The 15,916-nt window shown below is 42.3% G+C and overlaps 1 protein-coding gene and 1 pseudogene across 3 annotated transcripts in view; one reads left to right on the top strand and one right to left on the bottom strand.

Annotated features, from left to right (window-relative positions):
• Positions 1–15,916, top strand: part of Ninl (ninein like) — an 87,575-nt gene that overhangs the window by 24,696 nt on the left and 46,963 nt on the right. The window lies entirely within an intron of this gene.
• On the bottom strand, positions 8–848 carry LOC110564572 (sperm motility kinase-like; annotated as a pseudogene).

Here is a 15,916-nt window from a genome sequence, read left to right as displayed (position 1 = left end):
CCCTCAGAGCTTCTTTGACTTCTTGAATTTTGTATCCCATGAAGAACATTTCCCAAACAATGTTGGACTCTGGCTCGGTGGGTGTTTCTTCTGAAAGACTCAGTATATCTTCATCATGGCACAGCCACGTGTGTGCTATGACTTCCCTGATGGGGGGCCTCTTTGTGGGGTCTACTGTCATTAAGCAGTTCAGTAGGTCTTGAAGCTCTGGGGAGAGGTGAGGCGGGATACAGCAGTTTCGGGAAATGATCTCCTGCTGTATGTTGGAGTACTCTGTCTCCCTGAAAGGGAGGTGTCCAGTTACCAGGAAATAGAGTACCACTCCCAGGCTCCATATGTCTGGAGGTAGCCCTTCATAGTCTGTTTGACCGAACACCTCGGGAGCACAATAATCTCGTGTGCCCCAGAAGCCCCTGACCTTTTCCCCAGGAACCAGTCTTCTTCCCAGGCCGAAATCACTGAGTTTCACATGCCCCTCCCAGTCCAGAAGGATGTTGTCAGGCTTGATGTCTCGGTGGGCAATATTTCGGCTGTGGATATATTTGATTGCAGACGTCAGTTCTTTAAATAGAGTGCGTGCCTCCTCTTCCTTCAGATGCCCACACTTGGTGACTGTTTTCTTCAGGGGTCCCTGGGATGCATATTCCATTACCAGGTAGGTTACATGCCTGGTCTCGATAACCTGAAGCAGTTGTATTATATGAGGGTGGTGCAGAGATTTTAGGAGATTAATCTCAGAGCTAATCATGTAGTCCATACCCAGATCTCTTTCCAATATTTTGATGGCCACCATGGTGTTGGTCACACGGTGAAGAGCAACTTTGACTTGGCCAAAGGACCCTTCACCTGTAGTGCCCAATACTAAATAATCCTTTGCTAGGGTGTGCTTTTCCAAGGAACTGGAGAAGGGCTTCTTCTTCATCATCACGCTTCGCTGCTCTCAGTAGAAGTCAACAGTAATAACAGCAAGAAAAGATGGCAGGAAAAAGAAATTAGAATCACTTCTAGAAATGTTTGGAGCTATAAATTCTAAGTTTAAAAGTCAGAACTACCTCCAAGGAAAAGTCAGGATAGACTTCAAAGGCACAGGAACACAAACACCAATCAAATACAAACACAGTGAATGGACAGAAGGAAGAAGGATCACAGCAGAAAGGAAATGGAAAGAAAAATAATCCCCATTTCAAAGGACAAAAAAGTGACACTTGGCTAAGAAGTCCATCATGAAGGGAAGACACTGAGTTAAAGGTCACAGTTGAGCAGCCATATAGGGTGACCCAGGAAAGCATGGGATGCAACAATGCCTATTTGGTAAAGAGAGAGTGTATGCACAGGATCAGGGGTAAAATTCACAGTACCTATGAAAAAGAATCAAATTTGTCATTTTCTGGAAATGGATTACTTTGAGGTCACTGTGTTACATGAATAACCTAGCCCAATAGAGACAAATACAAGTTATTACTCATATGCATGCTTGTGTGGTTTGGGGCTAGGCTGATAGGAAAGGGAGAGTATGACAGTATGACTGGAAGATAACAGGCAGGATAGGATAGATTACCAGAATGGATCAGGCTCATATAGTCAAACTGCATTTGTGCAAATGTCAGTGAAATGCCTTTGTACAATTAAGGTCAAATTTAAAAGAAGAAATAAGTTACAGTTTGAAAGTAAGAAAGTCAAATGAGAAGTCAGGAAAGGAAAAATGGATGTTGGCTAGGCAGTGGTGGCACATGCCTTTAATCTCAGCAGTCTGGAGATAGAGTCCAGCAAAACTCCCAAGTTTCAGGCCGGCCTAGTCTACAGAGCAAGTTGCAGGATAGCCAGGGTTACACAGAGAAACTCAGTCTTGAAAAAGCAAGAAAATCAAAAGAAGAAAGGATGGATATTAACCCATGAAGAAAAATGAAGTAAACAAGAAGGCAAAGCTGAAGACAAAGCCCACAAATGAATAAAGTCATAGAAAAAGAAACCCCACCCTCTGAGCTGGGGCAAAGAAACAGCTGGAGACGAGGGAGGGAACACAGCCTGGATACAAATTGAATAAATTCTAATAAATAATAGTAGTAATAATAATGGAATAAAAAGAAACAGCTGGAAAGAACTTACTATGTTGAAGTGTAGCGGATGGTCAGTATCAAAGTCCAACAATCACCAAAGTCCAAATCCAATCCAACTATCAACTGCGAAGCCCAACTAACCACCAGCCAAGTCCAACCAACCACCAACCAAGTCCTGCCAACCACCAACCTCCAAGTCCAACCAAACACCAACCAAGTCCAACCAACCGCCAAGTCCAACCAACCACCAAATACCTCTCTGCACACAAGGACACAACCAGCCCCAGGCAGTGCATTATATGGACAGCTGTCGTTCCTCACAATGGCTCCTTGTGACATCAGAGCATTAGTGGACAACCCACAGTAGCTTTTCTCACTCTTTGGTCCCATGGGCCTCTATCTATTTACTTTTCATTTCACTGAGACGGATGCCCTGACAAGAAGTAATTTAAGGGAGGAAGAGCTTTTTTAGGCTCATGCTATGAGGGGCTTGCTGGGAGTGTTGGGGTTTCTCTTCTTGGGTATTTAGTCTCATGAAAAAAGAATTTAGAGACACTTTTAAAAGAAATACCAACATTATTTTATTCATGTGTGAGGGACGGCCAGAAAAGCAGCTGCTAACAAGAGGTATTGAAGAGGATGGGAGAATGCCATGCCTTTTGCAGTGGAGCCCAGCAAACAAGCCATGTAGGGGAACAGGGGTAGAGGCTTCAGAGCAAGAGAAATTCCAGGGTGTGCAAGAATACAGAAAGACATCTCAGAGCTGTGGCTGGTATTGCAGAGATAGAAGAAGTAGGGAAGATTCATCTTCTTTGAGACAGGACTAAAAAGCTGAGCAGGTTCTGTGGTGCTCCGTGGGGAAAGCCTCAAAATGTCAGTCTTTTGGGGGGTCTTTTAGAAGCAGGAGTGTCTTTAGAAACAGTATTGTTTCCTCCCATCTTCATTGCATGGCTTCACTTGAGCCAGACATCTTGAGTGGTGATCTTCTGGCCAAGACCAGATTTTCTACAGGCAGAGCCTCATTCACTTTTACTAAAAGGATGAAAGTACATTATGCAACTTTTGGAGTCCTTACAAATGACAGGGCTAAGCAGGGCCAGAGAGAGAACTTTTGCTGGACTAGGAGGAAGTAGCTTTCTCCTAATGGGCCTCAACCAAGCTCATATACCTGTACTTTCTCATACGGTAAAATGGAGGTTTATCCTTTTCCTGTTTCTAGGAGAATAGGAGGAAGCATTCCCATTAGACAATGTGGGGAGGCATCTGACCTTACTGGCCTCTAAGAATTTTCATCTGTATGACAATGATGGCAACTGATGGTGTCATAGTAGTGAAAGCAAATGGTGACCATATAGAAGATTCATGGGGTGGCTGTGTTCTAGGTCCTGGCAGTCTCCTTCTTTCCCAAAGTGATCCTGTTCTTACACCTGTATTACATCTCCCAAGTTCTCTGTAGCATTCCAAACATCGCCTACTGCAGAGTGTTCAAACACATGAGCTTATAGTGTCACTCCACACCATCCAAATTTTAACACTGACTCTCCCACTATACATTAACAGCCAACAATAACAAGGATAATGATTGTGCTTCACTGGGTATGATACTGATATTTATTAGTTACTCAATGTGCAGGTTGCTATATGGGCTTTTCAAACGCTCCCTAATACTATGTCATTCCTCTTCGGATTTTTAAACTTCTTCATATGTAAACTCAGATAATTGTGCTCTTTTATAAAAGTATGAAAAACCTCAAATTGATTAATAATACAGGGCTGAGAGGAAGTTTCATAGAAACTTCCCATTACGAACTAAGGACTTCAGCAAACTGCTATATTAAAAATGAAAAAGAAGCAAAACTGCCAACCCAGAATCCTACAGGCAGTAGAATGTCCTTGCCATAGATGTGGGAGATGTATCATTTGCAAATATCCCAGCATTTAGTATTCTAGAGCATATTGCCTTAGACTATGAACTCTATAAACATCAGAGGCTGCTTTTTTGTCCTCACATATCATTTTGCTGTCAGTTGTCACACAGGAAAGATTGAACTCATGTGAGAGCCTCTTCTAGGGTAATGCATTCCATCATGATGGTGACATCCAATAACCTATGAACCTCACCACTTTAATGAAGTCTCAACAGGGATTTTGAGGAACACATATTAACACAATATACCTCATTCACTGTAGCTGGTTACCATTGGGGTGCCCCTCCTGAGGAGAGTCCATCAGGTTATCTGGAGGGCACTGAGCTCAAGGATGAGATAGAAAGGTCATTGATAAGTTGAGTACAGGTCAGTTACAAAAGCTGTCCTGCTGAAATCAAGGAGCCAAAATACTAGGGTAGAATATGTACTAGATGAGAACAGATGTGGAAAGACTTAATAATAGACACTGTGAGTAGAAACATGGTGGGTGATTCATCAGAGAAAGTGATTTGGTTTGAGACAAGAATTAAAGGATTCATATGCATTCCCAGTGAGAAGTTACTGTAGCTTTTCTCTTAGAGATTAAGAATAGGGTGTGTCTAGTTCTGGCTAGTGCACCTAAGGAAGCCACCTATATACATGCATCCCTATGAGCTTATGCAACTCTCTTCTCTCAGCTGACACTTTTAGCACTTAAACATGTTTCATGGGACAGAAATTTCATGGTCTGGTTGTTTAGGGGAAATGGAGAGATTTACAATGTCAACTGTTGTTGTAGTTCCTCTGGGATTGACCTGAGCAGCTTTTCTTAGGTGACTGTCAGCCGAGGCCATCCTGTCGGCCTGGCAAAACGATAATCTCACTGATTAGAGAACCTGGAGAGCTCCTTCACATGGATGTTGTTGCATGTTAAAGTTTAGTTTTCACTATTGAGTTATCTTTTAGTTAAGCAGCGATTACTCCCGAAACCAGCTGTATACCCAAATCACCACACAGACACTAGGATTTATTTGATTAACCTAGAGCACAATGCTGGGCTGTAGTTACTCCATCCTAAAACTCCAAACCTGCGTAGTTTCCTCCCATTCAGATTTCACATATTATACTTGCTTTTAGTCATATCTTAGGTCCGGTTCATCCCCCCTGTGGTTCCAAGTCCTCTCCTGCCTGCTGATCTCTACCCTCTGCCTCCTCCCACTCGCTTCCTTTTTCTCCGGTCCAGACCAGGATGACCCACCCTATTCTCTCCATTGCTCAGCATTGTGCCTAGTTTTATTGACAATACAGAGAACAAATGGTGGCATGTTACAAAGACTTGACACAGGTGATGCATCACAGTGTAATGTCCGGATTAGAAACTGGATTGTAACCAGACAGTGGGGGAGAGAAATCAGCATTTAAGTGAACAAGGGTAAATTGAATACATTCCACAAGAGCATTATACCAACATATGGATTCTACTTTGTGTGAGTTCCTTTGATTCTTGCCAACATTGCTTGGTCAACTCCCTTAATAGCTGTCTATTAACATGTGCCTAGCATTGTCCTGACCATCAGTTAGGTCCTTTGGCATGTACAAACAGACCACTAGCTTCCATCAATCAAAGGCTAAAGGTTCTGTCAGACAGCCTCTGAGGCCTCTAGCTGGAGCTTATCTGTCTTCCTGTTACTCAGCCTGCCTGATGTTCCCACCAATGTATTTGGAAAGTGTCTTGATTCATGTTTTCTTTGTTCTCTTACTGTACAACTTCATGAAACTTTTGCTACATTGAAAGGTGGAATTTGGGGTAACCTGAATATTTGGCTGTGGTCAAAAGTATCTCTTAACTCCTTTGAGGTGAGATTTCTGTCTCTTATTTTTATGTTAGCCCCTGGCTCAGGCTCCTGTCAGTTAGTGTTTGTTCCCCATAGAGTGAGGCATTTTATTTTGTCTTTACACTTGGCCTTTCTGCTTCTATAAAAGTGAGCATTGTTTTTGTTTTCTATGTGATCTAAGACTCTACTGCATCTAAAATTATTAGTCCTTGCTACTGGACACAGCACATGCACATGTGACTCTAGCATCAGCAGCTGAGGGAATGGGTGTGGAACAAGCATTTCAGTGTTTTAGGCAGAAGTTGAGGAGTTAGGGCTAGTGTACCCTTCACAGCCACATTTAAGCAGCTCAGATGTCTAGAGTGTCTCTGAGGTCAAGCATGTTGTTTGTCTTCTGTATGATGAAGTCCCAGAAGTGCTTGTTGGGGTCCCTTTGTGCTTCTTCAGAATGTTTGCCAACACTATAAGGCTCAACAAAAATGGAACCATTGAGAACAAATACTTTTGGAGAATGTCAACAGGCAGTGCTTATAAAGCTTTACAAATACCAAGAATTGTCACACTCATATGAAAATTGTTTACTGATTTGCCAATTATGAGGAGACATTGTTTAGGATGTCATGGTTTATAGCCTATTTAATTATTTCCGTTAAAGAGAATAGTCCTAAAACAGGATTATACAAACATAAACCCTGAAATCATTAGCAGTCGTGTTTTAGAGAATGCCAATTTTGGGTGTGTTTTTTTTAAACATTGAATCTTAAAATGTTAATCGTTCATATAAAAGAGCCAGCCACAGTCAGCATCATTACACAGAAGAAGTACACAGAAGTCTGTCAGGTATCTAGAAAGCTTCTATCACTGAAGAGAAATTTACGATCTTTAGGATAATATGATTACAGCAGTGGGAAATATAAAAAATTAGACCTCTTACATTAATAAAGAAGAGTACTTGTAAGCACCAGCGCTTACTTACAGGGCCAGGGTTACCTGATATGGCTGATGTGAAATGAATCTTAACCTGGCCAGGATGAGGGATCTCAGCAAGACTGAGGCTATGACAAGTTTATTCCAAGTAATTAGACTTTTTATATCCTTGTCAGAAACAGAATATAATTGAGGTTGACAAGATACAATGATGTTTGCAAGCTACAGGATACATAACATTAATGTCTAAGACCAGTTGTCCTGTCAAGCTTCTAGATGCTTTGTTGACTTAGAACACAGGGAATTACATTGCAGTCCTAACTACTTCACTACCCAAGTGAGTGCCTTGGTAGCTCATGAACTGAAAGGTACATGGTGCCCCAGAAGTCATGGACTCTTAACCTGAAACACCTATGACATATGCCTTCCAATGGGAGCTAGACCAGACCAACTCCATGATTTCCTGCAAGTATCAGTACTTGGAAAGAGATAATGTGGCAGTGTATCTTACATATATAATAACTAAATGCTGATTTAGCTGAGGCAAGTAGATGAAAGACCAGGATTTTAAGAGGCAGAATTGATCAGTGCATGGGGGCGTGTGTACTAAGGAGGCAGAAGCAGGTAGATCTGTGTGACTTCAGGGCTAGCCTAGTCTGTATCAAGTTCCAGGCTAGCCAGGGGCTATGAAATGTAAGTATGTGTGTGTGTATGTGTGTATGTGTGTATGTATGTATGTATATGTGCATATCCAAAGAGCAGGTTTTACATCAGAATACACTGAAAACAGCATTTATGGGTCACTTTGCATGTGTTAATTTACATGCTTTTAACTGTGTAAACTTTGATTTAATGTATAATGTGCAGATACATAGTTCTGAAAGCCACAGATACACAAACCATTACATCTTTTAAATAGCTCTTTAAAATTGTGCTTAAAAACTCTCCTTTAAAAGACTTTAGTGCAGGGCTGGAAAGATGGCTCAGTGGTTAAGGCCACTGTCTGCTCTTCCAAAGGACCCAGGTTCAATTCCCAGCACCACATGGCAGCTCACAACTGTCTGTAACACTAATTCCAAGGGATCTGATACCTTCACACTAATGCACATAAAATAAAGTGAAAATATCAAAAAAGACTTTAGTACAGATACCTAAAGTAGCTGTTTAAAAACAGGTTCCTAGAGAGCCAAATGTCTTTAACATAAATAGCAGAAAACAATTTAAAACATATAAAATCTCATCTTTTCCATCAGTCATAAAATGGTCCTGAAAGCAGCACATATTTAAGAATGTTGTGTTTTGTTTTGTTTTCTTTTCTTTTCTTTTGCCGTAGATAAAAAACTAATGCTCTAGTTGCATTGATGACTTTTTATTAGAGCATTAATGTTTTAAAAAATACCTGATTTAAATATTTGACATACAGATTTTTAAAAACTTTTCAGTTCATTTTTAATTATGTCTACTTATCTGTGTGTAAGGTGCATGGGAGTAAAGGTGCCTGTAGAGGCCACATGCGTTAGATCCCCTGGAGCTGACAACTTGGTGGTTAAGAACAATCCTGTGTGGGTGCTGGGAAATGAACGTCTGTCCTCTGTAAGAACAGTAAGTGTTCTTAAGCAATGAGATATCTTTCCAATCTCACAGACTAAATTTTTATAATTGGGGATGGGATGCTAATTTCTTTTTTCTAGTCTTATCAGCCTTCACCTAAATCTTTGATCAGGATGGATCAAATTCTAAAAAGTACAGAAGGATCTAACAGTGTCAATTAAATTACATTCTTAAGTTTTCTAATGTCAGAAGGTGATAGACAACTGTTTATAGATATAAGTCTCTAATGGACAAATGCTGTACAAAGCACTAATTACTTATTAAACATTGCTTATAGCTACCGACTATGCATTTTAGGAGGCAAGAAACTGACCAGTTTCTTGTTTCAGCATCTTCATGATGTATTGTTGATTAGATAGTTAATAGATGATTGGAAAGGGAACAAGCAAATGTTTTTTTTATTTTTTATTTAACTTTTATTAATTACACTTTATTCACTTTGTATCCCGCCCCATAAACCCCACCCTCCTCCCCTCCCAATTCCACCCTCCCTCCCCCTTCTTCACACATGCCCCTCCCCAAGTCCACTGATAGTGGAGATCCTCTTCTCCTTCTTTCTGATCTTAGTCTATCAGATCTCATCAGGAGTGGCTGCATTGTCATCTTCTGTGGCCTGGTAAGGCTGCTCCCCCCCCAGGGGGAGGTGATCAAAGAGCAGGCCAATCAGATTATGTCAGAGGCAGTCTCTCTTCCCATTACTATGTAACCCACTTGGACCCTGAGCTGCCATGGGCTACATCTGTGCAGGGGTTCTGGGTTATCTCCATGAATAGTCCTTGGTCAGAGTGTGAGTCTCTTGGAAGTTCCCTGTGTTCAAATTTTCTTGTTCTGTTGCTCTCCTTGTGGAGTTCCTGTCCTCTCCAGCTCTTATCTATTTCCCACTTCTTATATAAGATTCCATTCACTCTGCCCAGCAGTTGGCCATCAGGCTCAGCATCTGCTTTGATAGTCTGCAGGGCAGAGGCTTTCAGAAGCTCTCTGTGGCAGGTTCCTAGGTTGTTTCCTGTTTTCTTCTTCTGACTTTCAGAGGCCCTTTGTAGCAGGTTCCTAGGTTTTTTCCTGTTTTCTTCTTCTTCTGATGTCCATCTTCTTTGTCTTTCAGGATGGGGATTGAGCGTTTTAGTCAGGGTCCTCTCTCTTGCTTAGTTTCTTTAGATGTACAGATTTTAGTGGGTTTATCCTATGTTGTATGTCTATATGAGTGAGTATATACCATGTGTGTCTTTTTGCTTCTGGGACAACTCACTCAGGATGATCCTTTCCAGGTCCCACCATTTACCTGCAAATTTCATGATTTCCTTATTTTTCATTGCTGAGTAATACTCCATTGTGTAGATGTACCACAATTTCTGCATCCATCCTTCAGTTGAGGGGCATCTGGGCTGTTTCCAGCTTCTGGCTATTACAAATAAAGCTGCTACAAACATGGTTGAGCAAATGTCCTTATTGTGTACTTGAGCCTCTTTGGGATATATGCCTAGGAGTGGTATCTTGAGGTAGCACTATTCCTAACTGTCTGAGAAAGCACCAAATTGATTTTCAGAGTGGTTGTACAAGTTTACATTCCTACCAGCAGTGGAGAAGGGTTCCTCTTTCTCCACAACCTCTCCAGCATGTGTTGTCACTTGAGTTTTTGATCTTGGCCATTCTGATGGGTGTAAGGTGAAATCTCAGGGTTGTTTTGATTTGCATTTCCTTAATGGCTAATGACGTTGAGCATTTCTTTAAGTGTTTCTCTGCCATTCGATATTTCTCTACAGAGAGTTCTCTGTTTAACTCTGTTCCCCATTTTTTAAGTGGATTACTTGGTTTGCTGCTTTTCAGCTTCTTTAGTTCTTTATGTATACTGGATATTAGTCCTCGGAACAAGCAAATTCTAAGTGAATCCTTTTATATATTCAATTAATTAGTTTGTTTTTCGACATAGTCTTACTTTGTAGCCTGGTTTGGCCTGCAACTTGTTTTGTAGACCACAAATGGTGCCAGAAAACTGGGTATCTAATATAGAAGAGTGAAACCAGATCTTTCTGTCTCTGCCTGCATAAAAGTCAACTCCAAGTGGACCAAAGACCTTCATGTAGACCTGATACTGTGAAATTGCTATTGGAAAAGTAGGGAAAACTCATCACGTTAGATACACAGGTAAAAGGTTTGTGTATTGGACTCCCGTTTTGCTCAGGACATATGGCCAACTTTTGCTGTGTTGTCATAAAATTAAAAAGCTTTGAACAGCAAACAGTTAACTGAATGGAGAGATGCCTGCAGAATGAAAGACCATCTCGGCCAGCTACATATCTGGTAGACATTTAATATTTAGAATTCACAAAGAACTTAAAACTGAACCTGAAGAAAACAACCCAATCAAGAGCTAAGGGGCCTAGAATGATGGCTCAATTAGTGAAATATTCTCAAGGAAAACCAATAGTGTAGAAATTGATTGGAATAGCTAAGATCTACTAAGGACCAAAGCTGTTTATTAGAGGCAAAAGCATCAAACGTGTGTTATACTCAGCTGAATCCTGGGTGCTGGCTCCAGGCAAACTTGTTACATCTTTTATTGTCCTTGACAAGAAGCAGAGCTGACCTGTGCCTGTTTGTGATGTTAAGGACGAGAGCAAAGGTGGAGCCAGGAATGCACCACACTGTTCACTTCACTAGTAAAAACTGGACAGAAGCACCGAGCTGGTTCCCTGAGCACAGCAACCATAGGCTAGGGGGAGATGTAAGAGCCACATATGCCTCTTCGGTGTACTTTGATCCCAGTCTGGGTGGTGACATGCATTTATCTGAGGTGATGTTGCAGGACTTGGCCCAGTGAGACCTTACTTAAGTGCATGGTAGGAACCATGCACTTGGGTGTTTGATGTTTGCTGGTACAGCAGCTGCTCTAGGAAATAGTCTACATGTCAAGATTCTTCTACCAGTGAAAGCTGGCAAATGAGAATAACAGGAAGTAGTTTTGGTGTAATTTGTTTGGAAGAAAAATCTGTCACATAGTATTTTCAAAAGTATTAGACTTTAGACCATCTTGTATCCCCTTCCTAGAATCAGGCTCCCCACCCTAGCCCTTGCAGCCTCATTCTTTCTGTAAGGAGTTGGTAAGAGACACAATTCTTTGGCCTTGCAGCTCCCAGTTGAGTCATCTCCTTCTCCTTCAAGCTATAATCAAAGCCTGACCTGTCACTACTTCTCAATCCCAGGATGGCCTTTAGTTGTAGCTAGTCTTTCATCAGTGCCTTCCTGACTTCTAGCAGCAGGCTGAGTCACACGGTATGGAATTTACTTCCCAACCCCCAAAACCTGTAAAAGCAAGAAACCTCCTTTTGTTCCATGGAATTGAAGGTTCTTTCTGCCTTTTAGACCCCATCACTTCACCTGTTGTATTATAACTCTCCTAACATTGTGGGAACTGAGGGATCTAAGGGTTTTCACTTATAACCCTATAATGCTGTCCTTGCTGCCTAGTTCTAAAGAAATTCTTCCTTAAACCTTAAGTCTTGCTTTTCCTCTTCAAGCCAAGTTGCTGTCTGTGACTGTCCTAGAAATTTTCTTGTGAAGGATAAGTTTGTCTCAGCCTTTTTTTTTTTTTGTATTTTTATTAATTACAGTTTATTCACTTTGTATACCCCCTATAGCTCCCTCTTTCCTCTTCTCCCAATCTCACCCTCCCAACCCATGCCCCTCCCCCAGTCCACTGATAGGACTTCCTCCCCTTCCTTCTGATCCTAGTCTGTCAGGTCTCATCAGGAGCAGCTGCATTGTCTTCCTCTGTGGCCTGGTAAGGATGCTCCACCCTCAGGGGAAGTGATCAAAGAGCAGGCCAATCAGTTCATTCAGAGACAGTCCCTGTTCCCGTTACTATGGAACCCACTTGGACACTGAACTGCCATGGGCTACATCTGTTCAGGGGTTCTAGGTTATCTCCATGAATAGTCCTTGGTTGGAGTATCAGTCTCAGAAAAGACCCCTGTGCCCAGATTTTTTTGGTTCTGTTGCTCTCCTTGTGGAGCTCCTGTCCTCTCCAGGTCTTTTTATTTCCCACTTCTTTTATAAGATTCCCTGCACTCTGCCAAAAGTTTGGCTATGAGTCTCAGCATCTGCTTTGATACCCTGCAGGTAGAGCCTTTCGGAAGCCCTCTGTGGTAGGCTCCTGTCCTCTTTTCTGTTTTCTCCTTCTTCTGATGTCCATCCTCATTGCCTTTCTGAATGAGGATTGAGTATCTTAGCCAGAGTCCTCCTTCTTGATTAGTTTCTTTAGGTGTACAGATCTTAGTATGTTTATCCTATATTATATATCTAATATCCACTTATGAGTGAGTATATACCCTGTGTGTCTTTCTGCTTGTGGGACACCTCACTCAGGATGATCTTTTCCAGTTTCCACCATTTGCCTGCAAATTTAATGATTTCCTTTTTTTTTTTTTTTTTTATTGCTGAGTAATATTCCATTGTGCAGATATACCACAATTTCTGTATCCATTCCTCAACTGACAGGCATCTGGGTTTTTTCCAGCCTGCACTTCCAGATTACAGCCCATCTTTGAGGGCATAAACTTAGGCAGTATCCCTGGAGGAACGGTGCTTGCTGGCTTGCTCTCTGGCTTGCTAGGCTAGTTTTCTAAGATAGCCCAGGCCCACCTGCTTATGGATGGTGCTGCCCAGACTGTGCTGTGCCCTCTCACGTCAGCTATCAGCTGTGACAGTCTCTTACAGACTGGTCCACGAGACAGTCTGGTCTGGCTAATTTCTCAGTTGAGTTGCCCTCTTCCCAGATGACTCAAGGTTGTTAAGGCTTACAATAATACCCAGCTAGCACACCAGTTCTGCCCTGAACTGCCATTGCAGTCCCTGTGCTCAGGTGACCCAATCAACACCGTCTACACCCCCAGAGCAGTATGTGTGTTTGACTTATGCCCATTTTCCCACAGATGTTGCCTTATGGTCACATGACATGCACTGGGTGGGTGGTGGGGCTCAATCTCATGAAATTTAGCATTTGTGTGGGACTACCGCACTGCTCTTTAATTTGGGTAGCTGGAGACGTAAGCCTATCCTCGATTTCCAGGTTTAACAGGAGGACTTGCTGTGGTGTGTACAGAACTGTTGATTTATTGGTTAATCATTAGGTTTTTCTTCCCAAGTAATATACTGAACTTAAAGAAACAAATTTTAGTCAGGTGTGTTGGTGCATGCTTTTAATACCAGAGCTCTGGGGGTAGGGGGTCCAGAATTTTTTGAGTTTTGATGCCAGCTTGGTCCATATAGCGAGTTCCAGGTCAGCTAGGCTACACAGGAAGACCTTGTCTTTAAAAAAAAAAAAATTAACTTAGAAATGTATCGTGAGACTCAATGAGAGAGAGCTGACACTATTAACGGTACTCTGCTATGCTTGCAGACAGGGGCATAGCATAACTGTCTTCTGAGAGACTTCATCCAGCAGCTGATGGAAACTGATGCAGAGACCCACAGCCAAACAATGGGCAGAGCTCTGGGAGTGTTTTGGAAGAGTGGGGGGAAGAATTGAGGGAACTGTAGGAGTCAAGGATACTACAAGAAGACCTACAGAGTAAACTAACCTGGGCCCTTGGGGCCTCACAGAGACTGAGCCACCAGCTAGAGCACGCACGGGCTGGACCCAGGTTCCCTACACATATGTAGCAGATGTGCGGCATGATCAACATGTGGGTCCCCTAACAGCAGGAGTAGTGTCCATCTCTGACTCTGTTAACTGCCTTTGGATCCCTTTCTTCTAGCTGGGCTGCCTTATCTGGCCTCAGTGGGAGAGGATGCGCTTCGTCCTGCTGTGACTTGAGGTGCCAGGGTGTGTTGGTACTCCTTAAGGGGCTTCTCTTCTCTGAAAAGGAGAGGAGGAAGGGGAGGGAAGGATGCCATAAGGGCAGGAATTGAGGAGAGGAGGGGCATGGCTGAGATCAGGCTGTAAAGTACTTAGGTTAAAAAAATTAAGGGAAAAACAACAACAACAACAACAAAAACCAAATGTATCTTGACAGCAGCAAGTGTCCATTCCTGTGCCCCAGGCAACCACTTTAAACTCTCAGTTTTTTTTTTCTGGTGTTTATGTTTTAAGTAATGCTTTTCCCTGTTTCCTGTAATTTAGAGGTTTCTTTTTTCTTTCTTTTTTTTAAATTTTAAAATAATGTATTTAATTTTATTTTATGTGCATTGCTGTGAAGGTGTCAGATCCCTTGGACTTTGTGTTACAAACAGTTGTGAGCTGCATTGTGGGTGCTGGGAATTGAACCCAGGTCCTTTGGAAGAGCAGACAGTGGTCTTAACCACTGAGCCATCTCTCCAGCCTCTCTTTTTCTTTCTTAAAGATTTATTTATCATATATGTTTGAATGTTTTGCCTGCAAATATGTATGTATACCGTGTGCCCATGGAAATCAGAAGAAGGTGTTAGCTCCCCTGGAACCCGAGTTACAGATGACTGTGACCCACCATGGGAATGTTAGGAAATTATTTCATACCAATCATTTCCAGTGCAGCAGCAACCAGTGCTCTCAGCAGCTCAGTCATCTTTCCAACTCCTTAGTTTCTTCTCCACAGGTAGCGGAACTTTCAGGACATCAGGTTTTTATGTCACAGCTGTTGTACGGCTCTGTCACTTGGACAGTAAGATTGTCAGAGCCCAGAAGTTAAGGCAGTCACTTCACTGTTCCTTGTTAGTGTTAGGCTTGGGAAAATCCAGTTTTTTCCATGTGCTCTCTCAGTTCTCACCAAGAGTAGTCGTGTCCCACTACTTTCCAAATGGCTGTGGTTCCCCACTTTTTGCTTCTTCAGCTGTCTCCACACTCCAGCTGATGGCTTCCTCTATTATGGTTTGCCCCTCAATTTGGTACTATGCCTGCTGTGGTCACTTCCCAGGAATTGTCTTCCCTCAGTTGGGATCAGTCAGTGCCATGGAGGGTGGTGAGTGCGGTGCCTGGGCCTCGCTAGGGACTATGGACCTGCCTTTCTCTTTTTAGGTGATTTGCTGGTATGTGTTCTTCTCATTTGTTGCTTCACACAGTAGGCCTCCACCATATGTCAGCTTTAAAAAGTTATATATTATTCTAGTAATTTCTCCCTCTCTTACCTGTTTTTTATTCATTATAATTATTGTTGTCATGGGGGGTAGGGTGTGTGTGTGTGTGTGTGTTTGTACCTCTCAGGATATCTCTGAGAATTACAATCATAAGGAATTTGTGGCTTTGTCATTTTGTCATGACTTTTGTCAGTATCCTTTATATTCATCCTTTCTCTGTGTAACCCTGGCTGTCCTGGAACTGGCTATGTAGACCAGGCTAGCCACAAATCCACCTGTCTCTGCCTCCTGGGTGCTAGGATTAAAGGAGTGCACCACCACTGCCTAGTTTAGCTTCATCCTTTTATGTTAGAAAATTATTTCCTTTTTAAAAAAGGTCAGTGTTTGCCAGGCATAGCATGCATGCCTTTAATCCCAGCACTCAGGCGGTGTGGGCAGGCAGATCACTGTGAGTTCAGGGTCAGACTGGTGTATATAGAAGCTCCAGGCCAGCCAAGATTATACAGTGAGATTGTGTTTCAAAAAGCAGCTG

This window comes from Meriones unguiculatus, chromosome 4 (assembly GCF_030254825.1).
Source record: "Meriones unguiculatus strain TT.TT164.6M chromosome 4, Bangor_MerUng_6.1, whole genome shotgun sequence".
NCBI classification, from domain to species: domain Eukaryota; kingdom Metazoa; phylum Chordata; class Mammalia; order Rodentia; family Muridae; genus Meriones; species Meriones unguiculatus.
The sequence above is the reverse complement of the archived record's forward strand: the minus strand, read 5'-3'. Positions and strand labels throughout refer to the sequence as shown.